This window comes from Trematomus bernacchii, unplaced genomic scaffold (genome assembly GCF_902827165.1).
Source record: "Trematomus bernacchii unplaced genomic scaffold, fTreBer1.1, whole genome shotgun sequence".
NCBI lineage: Eukaryota > Metazoa > Chordata > Actinopteri > Perciformes > Nototheniidae > Trematomus > Trematomus bernacchii.
The window spans coordinates 16,612,837-16,630,050 of NW_022987648.1; positions in this window are offsets into that span (position 1 = coordinate 16,612,837).

The window sequence follows — 17,214 nt, forward strand, 5'->3', positions numbered from 1 at the left end:
CCTTTGTATCCTGGCTTGAGGGAACACTGGCTTGGAAGTAACTGTTAGGTTTCTTAAGAGAGCATGTATTTTGCAATTAATTATGATAATGAATAATAAATATTATTAATGATAGTGGCCCTAAGAGCTCAACACACTGCTGCTTAGGAAATAACATGCAACAAGGCTAAACACATCTCATCTCCTGTTATCATTTGAATAATAGGACATTGTGAGGCAACAGCAGTGGCCCTTTGCTGCATGTAGTCTCCCCTCTCTCTCCTTTTCCTGTCTATGATGGATCTCTAAGGAAGTTAGTGAGATTAGCACTCAGAGTCTTGCTTGCCCACTGTTTTATTAACCTGGGACAAATAAAACAGAGTTTCAAGGCTTGTTTGATGACATCCTTATTGCACAATGATCTGTACTACAACAGAAAAATCCTGCTTTTATAGGCATGCATGAGTGATAACAATCTACTGATATTGTTTAAATGAGTATAAAGGACACAGGAGGGATTACTTTTTTCAAACATACTTCAAGTGCTTTTTTCGTGATTATACCACATAATGTTACTTACAGTAAGAGCATTATTTGTTTCAGTGGTATGAGTACTTCTACCTTAGTAAATGGCCTTAATACCTCTGGATATATAGTTGACAGGTTGCTTTCCTTCATGCCAGGATTAAATTACATATGTTCAACCCTTGTGCCAATAAGCACTCAGGACACATGTTGCATGAGGGCAATTTACACAAGATACATAAGTAACTCACTATTGAGTTTCAGACCTCACTGAACCAATTATACATTCATTTTTACCTGAAAAAGTGTCACACACATGCTGTGAGTGCCACTACTTTGTCAAGAGAGAAATGAAACGGGGGGGTTACGTATTGTAACCCTAGTTATATAAACACAGGCGGAGCCCTCTACTGGACTCTATGGGTACTACTCTCTATCATGCTGTGCGTGCTTTCACCTACTGAATTTACGTAAACGTAGCCGGCCAATCGGGGCGAGCCTACCTGAATGCGCGCGCAGGCCCACAGTATATAAGGCGGCTCCAGCCGCCGCCCCACTATCGTATACACTCTTCAGCGAGCGGACTAGGAAAGACAGGGCCTCCAGGTAGAGGGCTCCGCCTGTGTTTATATAACTAGGGTTACAATACGTAACCCCCCGTTATATCTCTCACAGGCTCCGCCCTCTACTGGACTCTATGGGTACAGTGGGCGGAGCCCCGATGTATAAACGCCCTGTCGTCCAACAACATCGACCCACCACACCGTCCCTGACCGGCTTTTGGCTAATATCCACTGCATCCCCACTTCCTCCCATCCGGTTGTAACCGTGGAGAAGTCGGGGCCGCAACTTGGATAAGGCACACTCACACACGCTTACCTCGTGTAGAGTGTGCATGGAAAAAAATTGTGCGGAGACTCCGTCTGGAGCCTACCGCGCACCATGTTCCCCAGGTCCTCAGGAGCATGGGAAAACATAAGTGCACCACATCCCCCACACTCACACACGCTCCGTGTAGAGTGGGCATGGACAATAGTGAGGAAGGCTCTCCCAGCAGGCGGGGAGAGTCCTCCAGCCCTGTATGGGGCTGATTGTACACCATGTCTCCCGAGTCCCTCAGGAGCATGGGAAAACACAAGTGTTTTATGTCCAGGGGGGGGGTCAGATACCTGCTGACCCACAGCCACCCCCCTCTCACCAGTCATGCGTTGCCTCGGCAAGCACCGACGACGAGAAGGAGCCAGACATGTCCAGGGGATAACATTTTATGAAGGGGCCTGGCGTAGACCAAGACGCCGCCGTGCATATATCTTCTACACTCACGCCGCTGAATAAGGCTGTTGACACAGCCACAGCCCGTGTAGAATGTGCACGGACCCCAGTGGGGAGGGCTCTCCCCGCCCGTCCATAGGCATGTGTAATGCACCTGCATAGCCATCCTGTTAGGCGCTTCTTTGAGAGGGCTTTTCCAGCCACACCATCCCCAAAGCACACAAACAGTTGTTCAGTGCGCCTAATGGCAGCCGTGCGCTCTACATAGCATGCTAGCGCACGCACTGGGCAGAGGAGGTGCAATTTAGCCTCCCTGGCCCCAATATGGGGTGGAAGATTAAAGCCACCTAACTGAATAGCCCTTGCTCTGAATGAACTTCTGATACTCTTAGGAGTAAAGGAGTGGTTCGGCCTGAGTGTCGCCCCGCTACGGTCACCCCGGATCAAAAGACAACTTGGGTGTACCGACAGAGCGGTCAGCTCGGACACTCTTTTAGCCGAAGTCAAGGCAAGTAGCAATGCTGTCTTCCATGACAGTGCTACTAGGGAGGAAAGCTCCAGAGGCTCAAATGGTTCTGTGACCAGAGCCTCGAGCACCAACGGCAGGTCCCACTGCGGGGCGGAGGCGTGCACTACCGGGCGCTGCCTCCTGACCCCCTGCAAAAACCGCGTCATAAGCGGCTGACTGAAGGCTGACCTGCCTCCAAATCCCTCATGGCAGGACGAAATGGCTGCTGCATACACCTTAATTGTGGAATGAGCCAGCCCCCTGTCCACCAGTATCTGTAAGTAGGTAAGAATAGAGCCCAGCGTACACGACAGAGGCTCTAGACTCCTTCCTTCACACCATCGCCGGAATCCCGCCCACTTTGGCCTGTAACAAGCTGTGGTGGATTCTGCTCTTGCTGCTTGGATAGTCTGAATAACGTTATCAGACAGCCCCACCTGTCTCAGCCTGTCCCTCTCAGGAGCCAAGCCTGGAGAGGTTGGCCCAGAGTGGGTAACGCCCCTATTGCACCTGCTTCCTGAGACAGCGCTCCCCAGACCTGAGGAATCGCTCAGGGCTGGCCCACCATCATCTGTGTTACCCCCGCGTTACCACGGCGCCAGGCGGCGATCTGGGGCCACCAGGATGATTGACAGCTGTTCCCGCCTCACCCTCTCCAGGAGGGGGGGGATAAGGTGCAGCGGTGGAAAGGCGTAAAGCAGCTTTCTTGGCCATGGCTCGTGTGCAAACGTGTCGACCCCCAAGGGCGGGTTGTCCCACCGAGCCAGGGAGAACCACAGGGCACAGTGGCTGTTGCGCCGATTGGCGAAGAGGTCCACCTCTGCTCTACCGAACTGAGTCCAGACCTGCTTCACCACCTCCGGGTGAAGCCTCCACTCGTCTGGCAGGGGTCCGCCTCTTGACATGAGGTCGGCCCCCCTGTTCTCCCATCCCGGGATGTGAAGAGCCCTTAGAGACAACACAATCTGTGAAACCCACAGCCACAGGTTCTCTGCTGCGGTCAACCAGGCTATTGAGCGGACTCCGCCCTGCCTGTTGATGTACGCCACTGTGGTGCGGTTGTCGCTCCTTACTAGCACCTGTTTGCCCTGTATTAAGGGTTTGCAGTGCTGTAGGACCAACATCACTGCTTGCAGCTCCAGGAGGTTGCTGTGCCGCCAGAGGCCAGCAACCACCCACAGCCCTTTCTAGACACGTCCCCCCCCCATCCTGTCACTTTCTTTTTCTTTGAAGCGTCTGTGAAGACTGTGATATAGGAGGTTACCTGCCCCAGTGGAGCTCCCCTCTGCAGATTCTCTGGGGACCCCCAGAATCTGAGGTTGCTCTCTACTGAGGGGGGGGGATGGCCACCAGACGTCGTTTGTGTCTTAAGATCTAAACGAAGGCCGGTAAACCACATCTGCATGCGACGTGCATGCAGCAGTCCGAGTGGCACTACGGAGTGAGCAGCCGTCATGAGACCCAAAGTCTGCATGATAATCAAAGCTGTCACCGTCGCCCCCTGACGCAGCCTGCAGACTGCCCGCAGCAGGGATGCCTGTCTGCTTTCTGTCAGGGTGACACGTAGTCTGCCTGCATCGAGCATCACCCCCAGATATTCTACCTGCTGGTGAGGTATGGGGGAGCTCTTCTTCCAATTGACCGCAACTTCTTTTTCAACCCAACTTGGTTAGGTGTAGGATCATTTGGGCTGTGTGCAGTATTGCCCATTCCCTGGACCTGGCCATAACTATGAGGTCGTCCCTCATGCCATGGTCCCGCAGCGGTTGCAGCGTCATGGCTGAACGTGCATGGGGATAGGGAGTAGCCGAACGGCAGTCTGTTGTACTCGTAGGCTACCCCCTGGAAGGCAAAACGCGAATACTTTCTGTGCTCTTGGAGCAATTTCGCCATGAAAGTAAGCGTTCTTCAGGTCGATGGTTGTGAACCAATCGCCTGGCTGCACCAGTCTCAGTAACTGTTTCATAGTTAACATATGGAACTTCTTGCATGCAATGTGCTGGTTCAGGCATTGAAGATCCAGAATGGGCCTGAATTCTCCTGTCTTCTTGGGAACCAGGAAGTACAGGGAATAATGCCCCTTCTCTCTGACTTGAGAGTGCACATGCTGAGAGGAAACCTCCTCCTGGGATGACAGATGTGCTTCTCTCCTGCCTCTGAACGGAGGAGGGATGCTGCAAAACTGGAGTGAATAACCCAGTCTCAGTGTCCTGTCCATGCGCTCTGTTAATACACCACTGATTTTCCATTCCCCATAACATTGTGTTAGGGGATGTGCAATCAGCTGCGGCGCCGCAGCTATGAAGCTGTGGTACTCTCTGGTGGCCCACTCCGCCGTCAAACCCTCCATAAAAGGAAGTTTGACCCATGGGGGGCTGACACAGAAAGGGCCGTTTTTCTATAATGTAGTTTCCACTCAGAGAAAAAAACAGCCGATTTTTAACTGAGGTCCCTGAACGCACCACGGCCTGCTCCCGTGAGAGCGCGCGCTCCACCATAATGCTGTTTTCTCTTAGAGAGAAATAAGCATTAATCGGAGCTTCTTCTGTCCATGAACGCGCCGCGGCCCGCTCTCGGGGGGGGGCCGCGCGTCGTCATAATGCCGTCTCTTGAAACGGACATTATGGGGAAATGTGGAAAATGTGGAATGTGGAGAGAGATGACTCTTACTCTGGGATAAATGCAATCGTTTTTACCGAATGCATTTTACACACACATATCACTCAAGAACTAGAGTTACACTACGTAACCCACTGTTCTTCTGCGGAGGTCCCTGAACGCACCGCGGCCACTCTCACGGGGGGGGGGGCGCGCGTCGTCATAATGCCGTCTCCTTGAAACGGACATTATGGGGAAATGTGGAATGTGGAGAGAGATGACTCTTACTCTGGGATAAATGCAATCGTTTTTACTGAATGCATTTTACACACACATATCACTTTAGAACTAGAGTTACACTACGTAACGCACTGTTCTTCTGCGGAGGTCCCTAAACGCACCGCGGCCACTCTCACGGGGGGGGGGGCGCGCGTCGTCATAATGCCGTCTCCTTGAAACGGACATTATGGGGAAATGTGGAATGTGGAGAGAGATGACTCTTACTCTGGGATAAATGCAATCGTTTTTACCGAATGCATTTTACACACACATATCACTTTAGAACTAGAGTTTACACTACGTAACGCACTGTTCTTCTGCGGAGGTCCCTGAACGCACCGCGGCCACTCTCACGGGGGCCGCGCCTCATAATGGGTGTCCAATTAACATCGTATGAAAGCGGCCTTGCCGATCTCAACGAGACATTATGGGAAAATGTGGAATTGTGGAGAGATATGACTCTTACTCTGGGATAAATGCAATTGGTTTTACTAAATGCATTTTTCACACACAAATCACTCGACTTTGGAGCCACAGCTAAGAAGCTGTAGTATTCTCTGGTGGCCTACTCCGCTGCCAAAACCTTCCATAAAAGGGAGTTTTGGCATGGGGCCTGACACAGAAAAAGGGGCGATTTTCTAATGAGGTTCTTGAACGCACCGCGGCAGCTCCCGTGGGGCCGCGGCTCTGTCAACTGCCATCTCTTTGAAACGGACATTATGGTGAAAAATGGAAATGTGGAGAGAGATGACTCTTACTCTGGGATAAATGCAATCGTTTTCACTGAATGCATTTCTCACACACACATCACTCTCTTGAACCCGCACAGTGCTTTGACAGCACTACGGTTTATTCCACTCATGTGCACGCGCCCACCTGCTGGCTCCTATACTGGAGTTTACAGAGGGGGCGGGGAGTGTGGGACAGTGTTCTTTCCGATCCAAAGAGCCCTTCCGTAAACACGGGGGCTCCCAGGAGATCAACACGGTCCTTTTTGAAAAGTGTCATGCGGCGTGATCCCTCACCGGGATACCACACGGCGGCCACGATCAAGCTACAAATAATCGCGCTGATCTGGCGAGGTGGGGGCATCTCCAGCAATGAGCGAGATGCCCAACACACCCGTGTTTATCTGCAGTCGCCCTGTCCCGCGGTAGCGTGGCAGAGCTCTTTTCAGCTCCCTGCCCAGCCTGCTGCCCGCTGGGAGCAGCTGCGCTCCGCCGCCATGGTCATCACCTAGGGCGGTGGACCTCCATGGACCGAACCCGGAAGTGCCTGACAACGGCAAACGGAGCCATCCGCCCCGCTGGAATGGCGAACGTGAATGGCACCGCCTCGGCCATATCCTGGTCCCCCAAACACTCTACAGAGGTGGTGGAGATCGGTGCCCGCGATCAAACCAAGGCAGGTGGGGCATGGCCGAGATTCCAGTAATGGTGAGTCCATTTTTCGTTTCTTCTAATCTTCGTACGTTTATTTAACTCTTCGGTTGTCAGCTCGTCTGAAGAGAAAAATGATAGTGGGGCGGCGGCTGGAGCCGCCTTATATACTGTGGGCCTGCGCGCGCATTCAGGTAGGCTCGCCCCGATTGGCCGGCTACGTTTACGTAAATTCAGTAGGTGAAAGCACGCACAGCATGATAGAGAGTAGTACCCATAGAGTCCAGTAGAGGGCGGAGCCTGTGAGAGATATAACCTCCATTCCAACTACTCTAAGGACGTAGGATACTTTCTCCACTTCACCTTTCTTAAATATAATATAAGTCTTTATCAAAATGTACTGAACAATCTCAGATTTCTCAACACTGAGGCTCGTTTTTTGTTCTACTGGCTGGATGTGGCCCAAAAGCAACCAGTTGACAATAAAAGCTCAAAAGTAAGAAAAAGTAAAGTAATACAAATGAAATGCATAAAAGTTATAGATGATTCAGCTATTCTGTCACTCAAAGATCAGAAAATCTGACCTATGGTTTGGAAATATGACAAGTGTTCTAATAAAAAAAGTAAGGAGGAAGAGACACACCAGGGACATTATCCTGACTGATACAATTTTGTATTTGTTTTGATCATTTTAAAGAGCGATAGTAAATAACAATATCAGTCTCAGAGTTTTATTTAACTAGGAACTTTTGGAACACCATATAAATGAATGCGCATCCAGTCCAGCTTTCAACTGTAGCTAAAAATAGAACAGCCTGAAAAGAAAAGCAACATATTTGTATAACCTCAATCTCCTTTTTATTTATTTCTTCATGACAAGGCTAAGGCAAGATAGTCACACCATCCACATACAAATATCACAGCGAGGACAGTGACATGTTAATGTTACTTGACAATCATTTTGTTTCAGGTAATTCAGTGGAGAGCTTTTTCTTAAGTGCACGTCTCCAATTCAGAGTGTAAGACAGACACTGAGCTTGTGATCAAGGCTCTTTTCACTTTGAAAATATATCTGTTTCCCTGCTGCAAAACTGAGTGAGGGAAGAATACTCCCCCAAGCTGAAGACTCACTCGTGTGTGTGTGGTGTGTGTGTGTGTGTGTGTGTGTGTGTGTGGTGTGTGTGTGTGTGTGTGTGTGTGTGTGTGTGGTGTGTGGTGTGTGTGTGTGTGTGTGTGTGGTGTGTGTGTGTGTGTGTGGTGTGTGTGTGTGTGTGTGTGTGTGTGTGTGTGTGTGTGTGTGTGTGTGTGTGTGTGTGTTTGTGGCCCAGGAACAGACTGCTAGACACCAATGATTACATTTAGAAACGGTCGGATTAACCCTGGCAGGAGTGTTCAAATTACCATGCTGCTCATTTTGAAAAGAAATATAATTTTGAGAAATGAAATACAAGAATAGTCCACCCACCCTCAGCAGCCAAATGGTCACAGTTCAGAGGCAGAAATCTTGTATTGCTGACGTGTTGACAAAAAAAAAAGCAGTATCCTTGCGCAATATGGCTGTAATTATCATGACCTAGTCTCCTCCTGCTCAGTCAGTTATTTGGTGCAGCGACATGGGGCCACAATAATGGCTCCCAAATCATTTTCACCTTCACCGCTGCCATGCTGAGAATTCAAATCACACACATAAAGCCGAGGCACAGATTGGCTCCCAGATTAGCTGCTTATCCTGAATATCTCCTCTGCAGCATCCAAGGGCACCAATCAGAGAGAACAATTTATTCCTCACTTTATCCCCACCCTGCTCTATAAATGCCCACCATGTTTTAGTAATGAAAGATGCGTTGTACTTAACCTGTTAAGCCCTGAGCCTGTTTTTCAGGTCTCAGGCTCGAAAATGACATTCCCAGAACAAATGACCATATCTTCCCTTCTAAAAGGGTTAAATTAATAATCTTTTTTCTCAAAGTAATGATAAACCTGTGAGTTGGATGTAGAAGTGTCAGAAACAATATAGATGTTTTTATTTTAAAGTAAATTCAGAATGAACACAGTAAAAAACTGTAAATTATAGTGTCCGTCCAAAAAATTTACTTCTAGTGAAAACCACCCTTGAATGATGGGATGGTAGACTAAAAGCTTTAGGAATCCAAACTACAACATATAAGTACCCTGATGCAAAACAAGTGAAATCTGACCTTTTTAGAGAGATTTAGCAAAAAAAAAAACACTTCTGGGGTCATTTGGGTGGATTTTCCATATCTCTGGCCCCCCTTGGTCGATGTTGATGAATGAAATCTCTTTATAACCGCTAGAGCCAATGGAATCGAGGGAAAGTTTCACACACACACGTTACCAAATAAGGAGTGAGAGTGACGCATGGCCAAAACCGGAAGCTGCATTCCATTGCTACCATTAGCAGCTAACTTTTTTTTGTCCGATTTTTTCATAAAAATGGAATTATGTATTATAAATAATTTTTTCAAAGCGACAGACACATTAATTGGACACTATGGATTAACCCGCAGCAGCGTTTTTATCGTTTTAATGCCACTGAACATGACTTTTGATCAGAATGACAGCTAATGTGAAACGATCTCCCGTAAATGCTCCGTAAAGGTACGTGTTGTGATGTCTATGTTTGCTTCCCCTGTCGCGAGTTCGGATCGCTCAGTGATGATACTATACCAATATAATCTGTGGAGTCTCAGCTTTAATTGGATATATTGTATGTGCAGTTACGATAAGTAATAAGGGTATCTTTATCTTGAGTTCTGTGCCAAAGTCAGTTTGCATTTTTTCGCTCAGGGGTCATTTAGACGCTTCTTATGAGACTTGTGTTTTGTTTTGGTAAAAATGGTTCGTATCTTCAATTAGCTGAGATTCTTCCCGTTAATCTGGTGCTACACATTAATAGGTTTCATAAATGTTAAGAAGCCCCGAGACACAGTCTCGAGAAAAAAACTTTGGGGGCCCAATTTTTCCATATTCGTGTGTCCATCTGGTGTCAATTTCGGGACAGTGTGACGCGGGCTTTAGGAAAGTACTCATATCAACTTTGTTACCTGTATAAAAGACAACTGTCCACATAATCAACCAACCAAGGGACAACTTCACTTCATCGAGGAGAGGATGTACGGGGCCATGTACCGTAAACATTTTCTCTCAGCCAGGACACTGACAATGGGTCATGGATGGGTCTTCCAGCACGACAATGACCCTGAACATATGGCCAAGGCAACGAAGGAGTGGCTAAAGAAGAAGCACATTTAAATACAGCACATAAGAATATCAAAAAGAAAATTCAGAAATTGACATTATATAAAAGATAAAAATGTATTTGCATTTAACTGTGGGAAATAAGTATTTGATCCTCTTGCAAAACATGTCTTAGTACTTGGTGGAGAAACCCTTGTTGGACAGCACAGAGGTCAGACGTTTCATGTAGTTGGTCACCAGGTTTTGAGATGTGAACATCTCAGGAAGGATTTTGGTCCACTCCTCTCTGAAGATCCTCTCCAAATCCTGAAGGTCCTGACATTCCCAGAACAAATGACCATATCTTCCCTTCTAAAAGGGTTAAATTAATAATCTTTTTTCTCAAAGTAATGATAAACCTGTGAGTTGGATGTAGAAGAGTCAGAATCAATATAGATGTGTTTTATTTTAAAGACAATTCAGATTGAACATAGTAAAAAACTGTAAATGATAGTGTCCGTCCAAAAATTATTTTTTACTTATCGTGAAAACTACCCTTGGATGATGGTAAGGTAGACTAAAAGCTTTAGGAATCCAAAGTACAACATATAATAAGCACCCTGTATCAAGATTGATGCAAAACAAGTGACATTTTACCTTTTTAGAGAGATTTAGCAAAACAAACTCCACCTCTGAGGTGATTTGGGTGGAAATGGGCGTTTTTACCGTTTCTCTGGAACCCATTGGTCGATTTTGGTGATTGACATCTCTTTTTTACCGTTAGAGCCAATATAATCAAAGGGGGATTTTCACATACACACACATGATCACAAAAAAAGGTGGGGGCTTTGCGCATGCAGGTTTGCATCAGAGCGAACCTATCTCTCGCTCTGACATCTGGAAACGGAAAAGCAGGTTTATTGCATATGAATTATCAGAAATCATTTAAAAGGGACACAGACACATTGGATTAACCTATGGATTAACTTCAGCAGCGTTTTTATCGTTTTAATGCCTTGAAGACCACTTTTGACCAGACAACGACACAGGTAAGCCATGTTAGCGTTTTTAGCTACCTAGCGCCACATGTTTTTATGTCTGTTTTTGTTTATAAAGTCGCGAGTTCTTATCATGGAGTGATGATGTAGGTACCGATCGATTCTGTGTCTTTTCACGATGCTAGTCGATATGTTTGACGTGCATTAAAGATAAATAATAAGGGTGTTATGAGTGAGTTTCTGTGCAAAACTCCGTTAGCATTTTTTCGCTCGTGGCTAATTCATAGGCCCAGCGCTAGCTTTGTGGGTTTTTTTGAAAAAAAAAAAAAAATGATCAGTTAGCTGAGTTTCTTCCCGTTACATGGATATAAAACATTCGTAGTTTATTGAATATTAAGATGCCCTCAGACGCTGTTTCCTGCAGATGACGAGTTTCCCCCCCTGGTATCGGGGGTGCGGTGTAGAAGAGGTTGGCTGAAGTGCAACATTGATTGGTTTGAATAGAAAGCAGTTTAAGTGTTGCTCCGAGGCTCTGTGTTTGCTGATGTCACACTTCTTTAATTTAATGATGGCATTAAAAGAGTTACAAGACATCGTCACTGCATGACTCATGGCTAAACAGCTATGGGGAAATAGAAGTGTTGTTGAATCAATATATTAAGAATGTCAATGTTGCAAAATATTAACAATTTCTGACAGAAATTAGTCAACCTTTGATTTCAAGGAACTGTATAATTAAATTGTACTAGCCACGTAGATTATTTTTTCGTATTTCCCATATATACCTTTGGTTTTACTCCATGAAAGAGTATATGTCACCTTTTAATAAATGGGATCAATTTTAATACCGAAATGTTTCTCCTTTCCTTTTTTTAGGTGGGTGGATATACATTGAATAAAATAATGGAGTTAATTACACATCCCAGTGGTTTCGGTCTGTACCTTATGGTTTTTTATTAGTAAATCCAGAGCAGCGCAGTGCTCACTTATTAAGTCATTTGTTTACAGGACTTAATTTGCTTTCTACAAAATGCATCTAGCTAAAGGCTAATCAGCCCCCTACTGTACATGTCCTGTTGGAATGCTGTATCCCCTAATGGTCTCAGTCTATTATGATTGATCAAACATTTATAATCAATTGGTTGGCACCAAATCAGGAAATGATCAAACAGGAGAATCTGCCAGTTTGATGTAAAGCCAGTCCCTCATCTCGCCTTCAGGTTGCCAGGTCATTAATCTGCGTCTAATCACCACAGTGTCCATTGCTGCTGCTTCTGGCTGTCAAAAGCCCATTAGACTCTTCTGAAATGTCTAAACATAACTTATACACTCGGCCAGCCCGTCACATCACCAGTCCATTTGAACATCTTGTGAATCTTCCTGTCACAGTCGCCAGTGGAGACAAACACTGCCATTGCTGAACCTTAAAAGGGTAATAGAAGGCAGCTCCTTTTTACAAAAAGAGCCATTTTTCTTTATGGCCCCACTTGAATGCAGGATGAAAAGCCATATAATTGCCTATTTTTGATAATGGATTGAAAGAAAAATAGTGGGAGGTACTCTGCGTTCTGCTAATTGGCCTTTTCTAGGAAGTTATAAAAGAGGTTGGACACAGCCTGTTATAATTCGGACATTGAAAGATGTGGGGTGAGGGAGCTTGGATGTTGGTGAAGCCATGTCCAATTCTGTAATGGTCCCATGCAATGTCTGCTGGTCTACAGGTGGCAATAATGGGCTAAAATGTTGAAACAAGGCCCAACAATTGCAACTATGCACTTTGCAAACGCTTTATTACAAAGATAAAAGTGTGTTACATTTTGTTTTGATATACATAGTGGGCTTTAACGGTGCTGGAAGCCACATTTGTTTACATTAAAACTCCACATGGCACCCTTACCACTATTGGTTCTCCTGGACTTGCATTATCACTTCAAATCTGTTGTTTAACTTGAATCAACATGTAAAGTCTTCACATCTCTCTAGGCAGGCTTTAACAGACATCACACTATAGTTTTATAGAGGATTCTGGGATTATGACCCTTTTAAGTAATCAGATGTGAGAAAAATGTTTGTTCAAGGTTCAAGGCTTACTATGTGTACATAGCTACAGTGCAGTGTGGCTCAGTTGGCAGTTGCCACCTTGACTTCAGATTGGTACCTCAAACTTAGTCTTTTAAGAGGTGCTTTGGATTCAAAATGTTTATCCTCAATGAGCCTTGCTACCTTTTCTTTCAAAACTCCTGATAGCAATTATTAGCTTTGTGATATGTATATAAATGTGTGGAGGTTTGTATTTTTTTATTTCTATAACATACATTTTACAAATGAAATAATGATGTTGTTGCAATACATGATACAACAGGTGATAAACCCTAGCCTAATGGTTAGAGCAAGCTAGTACATTCAAAGTAAGGTAATGCTGACATATGGTTGCCTTCAGTGGCACAAAGGTCTGATTGAATGCATTTGATAGCCCCTATTGATTGTGCTATAGTGTGGCTGTTCGGTGGGGCTTCTGTACCAGAAGACAAATTGCTTCTGCCGACAAGCTTGGGGACTCGGACATGACTACAGTCTCGGGGGCAACCCTAGACCTACCTGCAATTATTTAATACCTGGTATTATTCGCAATTGATTGTATTTGAGTACAATTGTGGTAATTAAGTGTTGCTTGCCTGGTAATCTCCAAATGTCAACTCTCATAATCTGAGAAAGAACGACCCCTTTCCAACAGAGGTATATGTTTTTAATCATCAATAATATCTTTAACATCCTAAAACATTTCCTTTAGGTGTCAACCAGAACTGAAATAATAATGTGCATTCACAATACAATCACATCTTAGAGGAAAGTCATAGATAGTAATACTCTGGGGGATTCATGGTACGTAAAGAAGTCCATCTGTTCTGACTCCTTGTGAAAATAATTACAAAATTGTCATATTGAATGATATTAAAGCTACAGTGTTGAGAAAAACATATTCCCCCTTGATGTGGTTCCTGCATTCTTTCTTTTGATAAGAACGCAGAGCATCAACTGAATATAAGTGTACCATTTCTGGTTTAGAGATAAGGGCTGTCCAAAATCATCTTCACAGACAGTAGTTTAATGTATCCAATAGAAAAGGGATTCATTTATAGAATGTGTTATTCACCATATTTTTGCGGTGCACAGTTGCACTTTTTTTATTTTAAAAGATACTGTATCATTATTCTTATCAGCTGCATCTTTCCCTGACTATCTACAGCTTTCCGTCTCTCCAGTTGAAATTGACACACTGTCATAATCATTCTTCTATCTGTGAGACTACAAAGGTAAACAAAACAGTGGGAGCTGTAGGCTGGTTGCTTGACAATGAGAACATAAATGAACAACATATTTGCCCACCATCTTCACACCTGCTACACTCCTACACTTGTGAAATAACATGGCATGGCAAACATTTTCCAAAGAGACCAAACACTCCTGTTGCACTTGGAACACTAGTTGATTTTCCGCATGTATGCTGTTATTTATTAGACTTAATGTAGACTGTAATTTGATCATATTTCCACACAGTTCTTGTGCAGAAGGTTCTAGGCATTTTAGGGACATTAACATGTCTATTCAAGACATACAATGCAGATCAGTTTTACCTGAAAAGGGGTTTAGGAATTCAAGCCTTTTTTAAGTTTGCTTTAAATTTTCATAAATTGAATTATACAGTTTGAAGGCCAAGTCCCCATATACCCAAACCAACAGCTGCTGTGCTCAGGATACAGAGGTCTCTCAGAAAATATGGGACAAGAGTGTAAAAAAAAAGATGGTGATTCATTTCAGTTACGTCAACAGCATGTTTATTCCTGCTGAATGGATGCCATCGCAGCATAGGACAAACTACCAAACCTTCGAATGGTTATGAATGCAGATCAAGTAAAATGTAGGTTTATATATTGTGGCCTCATTATAACACATGTAAATGTCAGAATATTGAAAAATAGTTATACTATATTGGTTTTTGAAAAAAGATATACAAAATAATACTATAGTAGTACTTACACCACACACATGTGTGCTTACTTGTTTAGCCTTGGCATTTCTCACATGGCCGTGGTGATGGCCGTGGTGATTGATATAAGTGAGGAAAATATAGTGGTGGACCTGAAAAAAGGCAAAGTTTGCTGTTTTCACATTTTCTGTTGATACTCCGGTGTCAGCAGCGGCAGCCACCCTCAGCAGGTGAACTACAGATTTACTGATGCAGGGTTACTGGATTTCTCCCAGAAGACAGCAGCAATATTAATCACATCACTCAACCACACAGCAGCAATGAATCAAAATAAGACTCAAATAAATCATGTATATTTAAAATAAGACACAGTAAATTATATGACAAATAACTGACCTAGGTTTAATTTACGTAACCTTTCATGTAAGTATTTTGACTAATCATTTTGCACTCATTACCACAAAGACGACAACACAGATTGAGAACAGAAAACATGAAAAGCAGCGTTCCTTTGCATGTCGGTCGAAGCGGAATGACAATCCTTCAGGGGCTTTCATTATCTGCTGACAAATATGTCTTTTCCTGTCTGACTGATGGATCATTGCGAGTGAAAAGACAGAGTGAACTGGAGGTTGTAGAGGGAGTGATGACTTTTAAAGGATCATAAAGAACCTGTAGGGGACAGCTCTGTAAAGGATTATTCAAAAGTGTTTTAATTTATTGGGTAATTCTAAGGGAAGGGCTCTCCTTATCAATGAAATGACTTCAGTCTGAATGTGAGTGCTATGACATTTAATTTGATTCCCCCAGAGCTCCTAGTTTCAAATAACAGCAGTACCAGAACTATCAAATGGAGGACTTTAAGAGCAATATCACATCATGCTCAGCTGAAACTGACACACATTTTAAAATGATTTGTCAAATAGCACATATTGCTTTTTTGCCTAACTTTCATCATTGGTCACCTATCCTGTCCTCCAGCCATTATTACGTAGGTCTAGTGCTTCATCTCAGCCAGTAATCTCCATTAAAAGAGATGAATTATTTAGAAAGTCATGGATGTTAGTAAATAACAATCTTTGGTAGCTGTTTCTGTTCAGTAATGACCATCACATACTTTAATGGTAAAGCAGGGATATTAACTTTGATAAGAAATGTGAAGTGATATTTTCTGGCATGGTAGAGAGTGGGGTTCATGTGGATGGGGAGTAGAATGCTGAAGCTTTCCAAACTGCACAACAGACAAAATACTCAAAAACTACCTTTTATGGGAGCTCTCCTCTCAGCACAACACAACACACAGCAAAATACCATAAATACAACATTCAACATTTTTCAAGTGAAAGCAAAAACAGTAAAAACCTTTTTGTTCTGACCCATCAGCTCCCCTATGGCAGCCTTCACTTTGAGTTTGTATTTCAGCAGTGGGGGAAAACAGCTTGCATTGAGATACTGTAGTGTAGACCGTGATAGAGTGATGGGACATCTGCCTTCAACAATTATAGGATATTTTCTTTGTTCTGAAATAAGGGGATTTTATAAGTTGTCATGATTTATTTTCCAAATTTTTATATTATCCTTATCTGGCAGCGCATAACACAAAGTCCAAATCTCACCCTAAATGTAAATATGTATTTCAAGAAATGTATTATATGTGTTGGCAACTATAAAATCACCTTGCTAGGTCACAGATTGACTTGTTGGCTCAGGATATTTGTGCTTTAATGTTACGTCCATCTAACAATATATACGTTTTGGGTATATGCTTGAACTAATTAGCTAGTTACCACAGAGGAAAACCACAGCTACAATTGAAAATACAAGCAGTTCCAATCGTCATTTATTAGGGGTGGCACTTGTATCTTTTGTGATCTACATTCGTCCTAAAATCCAACATTACCATAACCTACGCATTCGAACAAACAGCCATATTGGATGTAACTGTGTCAAGGTAGCTAGCAATTATAGTGATTAGCTAGGGTTTTACATCACACAACAAATGATAACACTGAATATGAATGTGAATGAAGAGGCTATACTATTTTTTTTTTTTAAGGAATCAAATCAATATAATTGTGTTTGTGCAGGTTAGCATGTTGCTGTTGCCTAGCATTGCTTTTAGTTTTGTTGGTGAGTTATACTTTGATAAGAATTAAAACTAGAGAAAGTACTGACAATGTTGTTATATTCCTGACTCCAACTTGCACTTTGCTTGACCCTGTATTACTGTATGTGTGTGCCTTAAACTGCATGCTCCAAAGATGCAGGGGAAGAAACAACACATTGGGAGATGGGGTGATGTATCTCGAGAACATGGCAACTGTCATCATCTTCCTCCCAAACTCTGTCACTATGGCGCTATATAGCTCCTATCTCATTAATATTTGATAATATATCCGTCAATCAGATGTTACATGGAAGAAGGAAGCACTTCCCTCCCTGTGATGTTATGTTTAATGTGTCTTTAGTGTCATAACTGCCTTCAGTCTG